Consider the following 3892-nt stretch of genomic DNA (forward strand, 5'->3'; position numbering starts at 1 on the left):
CTACCCAAAAAGATTCGGATTTTTCAAGGATCTTTGCAATTGTTCAGGATCAGTAGGATCGTACGATTTTGACGATTCCAAACGACCTTAGTTTCTTGTAATCTTCTTTAACTTGACAGAAGACTCAGTTGGACTTAAATGAAAAATAAAATTTCAATAGACCAAGTTTTTTCACTCTAATGTAAAGAGAGTGTCAGTTGGACCCAAATAAAAAATATTCTAATAGAATGTCACATTTTAAGGTTTTGGCCTCTTTAAATAATGCTTACAAATAGATGTAATGATGTATGGTAATTATATTAATGAATGTATAATTTACATAATTATTTAACATACTAATATGTATTTTTTTGTTTTTTTATCAAATAATGTAGGATCTTATGATTCACGATTCGATCCTACGATCTACGATCCTATGTAGGATCTCGATCTTGACAACCCACACCTTTTCACAAACTTAGTTCTATTGTTTTTTGGGTTTTTGAATTTTCAATTGCAACGACCTCTTGTCTTTTTGGCTGGGTAAGTAACTTTAGAGGGCCAAAATGGCCAAATGGCCATAAAATCCTAAGTATATAGTTAGTAGTTCTAGTTACTAAATTATATTATTTACTAGCATCTCGAGTATAAAAGACTCGATTTTGGAATATAAATCGAGTCTCAAAGACCCGATTTCCATGGTTTGATGTGGCATTTTTTTCCTACTTGGAAATCGAGTCTATAAGGCTCGATTTATAAACCAAAAAAATTTAAAAAAATCCTAACTCTCAAGTCTCTCGTACAAGCCAAAATACACAAAAAAAAAAAAGAAAAATTTTAAGAAATCCAAAAACACAACAATCAGATCAAAGGAGAAAGAATCAGATCAGATCGGAGAGGTGACCTGCCTAGAACATATCAGAGAAGAACCACCAGAGAGAGAGAGAGAGAGAAAAAAAAAAAAAAAAAAAAAAAAAAAAAACCAGAAACAGAGAGAAGAACAAGGCCGCGCCGCTCACCGTGCGAGACCCACGCCGTGCGCGGCCCGTGCTTGACCTAGGCCAAGCCGCGCGCAGGCCCATGCGCAACCCAAGCCAGGCCGCGCGAGGCCCGTGCGAGACCTAGGCCAGGCCGGGCGCAGGCCCGTGCGCGACCCAGGCCAGGCCGTGCGCGCTGTGAGCGACCCAGGCCAGGCCGCGCATGGCGTGGGTCTCGCATGGCGAGCGACGCGGCCTGGGTTCTTCTCCGTTTATGGCCTGGGTACTCTCTGTTTCTGGTTTTTTTTTTTTTCTCTGCTTCTGGGTCTGGGTTCTGCTTTGACCTTTATAAGGTTTGTAAATCGAGTCTCTGACACTCGATTTATAGGCCAAAATCGAGTCTTTGACACTCGATTTATAGGCCAAAATCGAGTCTTTTAGACTTGAGATGCTAGTAATAATATTGTTTGGTAACTATAACTAATAACTATATACTTAGGATTTTATGGCCATTTGGCCATTTTGGCCCTTCAGAGGAAGGTAATAAGCTAACTGACGGTTATTCTAACCTTTTGTAATATTTTATTGAAAAAAAAAAGTAGAGAACAATTAGAATAACATTTTATTCAAAATTGAAATATAATTAGAATTTAATATAATTTCTTGAGCTTTCACTTTGATATATTATTATATAAGATTGGTGATTTCTAGTAAAGAAATTGGATTTGAACTCGAAGTTCATTTATACAAGTTTCCTTTATGGTTACTGAAGTGTTCTTATCAATGGCTAAAATTGATTCTCTTTGTCTTCAATATCAATTTTAATACTATCTCTTGCAAGAGATAGTATTAAAATTATGCATGTTTTTTTTATTTTTTTTATTTTAAGAGAGTTTCAATTTATGGCGTCCGCTCCTGATGATAGCTATTTATTATCAGACCCAAACACCAATCAGTTTTTTTGGTGTAGGCGGGGATTGAACTCCATATCTCTTATACAATCATTAGAGACTTTACTAGTTGAGCTAACTGAAACCCACTAAAATTATGCATGTAAATGTGAACCATTGTAATTAAATTGCTTTTGGTTTGAATTACATAAATAATATTGTGGGACCCAATAGTTTGTGGGTTCGGCCCGCTCGCTTATGGGGAGTCCACAGACCCCAAACTGAAGGAGGCTAGGGCCCAAGCCCAAAAATAGTAAGCCCAAAGTGGCCCGAAGATACGTCCGAGGACCGCTCAGTCCTCGGAAGACCCCAAGTCTCATTGATGAAAGTGGCATACAAGCAAATTTAAAAGATCAGAAAATATCTAGGGGAAATTGTCCTTAATACCCTTCATTGATATGACATTGCACCTAACAGAACCGGATTCTTAGGCTTTATTAACCATGCCCAACAATGCTGGGATGGGATTGATGGGACAAATATCAGTCCTGGAAAAACTGACCCTACACGTGGACGAGGGACAACAAACGTAGGCTAGTATAAAAGGAAAGGTAAACTAATTAGGGAGGGGGCCTGATCTCACTTCCTGGAAAAAACTTCAGGAATGAGAATGCCCAGACAATATATGCGCACCACCACGGAAAACCCACCGTCGGGTAACCAGAGAAAAACATTAGTGCTCCTCGGACATGATCCGAGGAGCCCAATCCCTTAATTTATAAAGTTATAGGGCTTGGATATCCAGACTAAAGCCTTTTCTTGTCTAGGTTTATCTAAAGTCCGGCCTGTACTAACGCCCCGTGACCCAACGTTAGCCTTTCAAGCCCACTCTCTACAAATATTATTGTGGGGGATCTTCCACGCGCGAGCTCAACGTCGTTGTTGGGCCGTTTGAGAGTCGTGTCCCTACAATTGGCGCCGTCTGTGGGGAGGCTTGCGCGTTGGCACGGGTGGCGCATGAGTCAGCTCTCTAGCAAGCAGAGATTCACAAGTTTTTCCCATCTCCGGCGACGTGCAGTCGTTGCTCCGCCGTGAGCTTCTGCTAGGGGCTACGCCTTGCACTGCTAACGGCGCGGGCAGCTCTAGGGGCTTCCGGCCTCAAACCAACTCTCCCCTCCCTGGCCTAGGGGCTAACCTTCGAAAAATAAATAAGTATAGAGAAAAGACTACTAAACAAGAAATCTTACAAGTTTTGAACAGAACCAAGGCCTTGCATGGTCCTCGGATCCAAGCCTATGGGGAAACCAAGTACAAAAAAGAAATCTTACAAGTTTTGGACAGAACCAAGGCATTGCATGGTCCTCGGACCCAAGCCTATGGGGAAACCAAGTACAAACAAGAGATCTTACAAGTTTTGGACAGAACCAAGGTATTGTATGGTCCTCGGACCCAAGCCTATGGGGAAACCAAGTACAAACAAGAGATCTTACAAGTTTTGGACAGAACCAAGGCCTTGCATGGTCCTCGGACCCAAGCCTATGGGGAAACCAAGTACAAACAAGAAATCTTACAAGTTTTGGACAGAACCAAGGCATTGCATGGTCCTCGGACCCAAGCCTATGGGGAAACCAAGTACAAACAGGAGATCTTACAAGTTTTGGACAGAACCAAGGCATTGCATGGTCCTCGGACCCAAGCCTATGGGGAAACCAAGTACAAACAAGAGATCTTACAAGTTTTGGACAGAACCAAGGCATTGCATGGTCCTCGGACCCAAGCCTATGGGGAAACCAAGTACAAAAAAGAAATCTTACAAGTTTTGGACAGAACCAAGGCATTGCATGGTCCTCGGACCCAAGCCTATGGGGAAACCAAGTACAAACAAGAGATCTTACAAGTTTTGGACAGAACCAAGGCCTTGCATGGTCCTCGGACCCAAGCCTATGGGGAAACCAAGTACAAAAAAGAAATCTTACAAGTTTTGGACAGAACCAAGGCATTGCATGGTCCTCGGACCCAAGCCTATGGGGAAACCAAGTACAAACA

This window comes from Quercus robur, chromosome 5 (genome assembly GCF_932294415.1).
Source record: "Quercus robur chromosome 5, dhQueRobu3.1, whole genome shotgun sequence".
Classification (NCBI taxonomy): Eukaryota; Viridiplantae; Streptophyta; class Magnoliopsida; order Fagales; family Fagaceae; genus Quercus; species Quercus robur.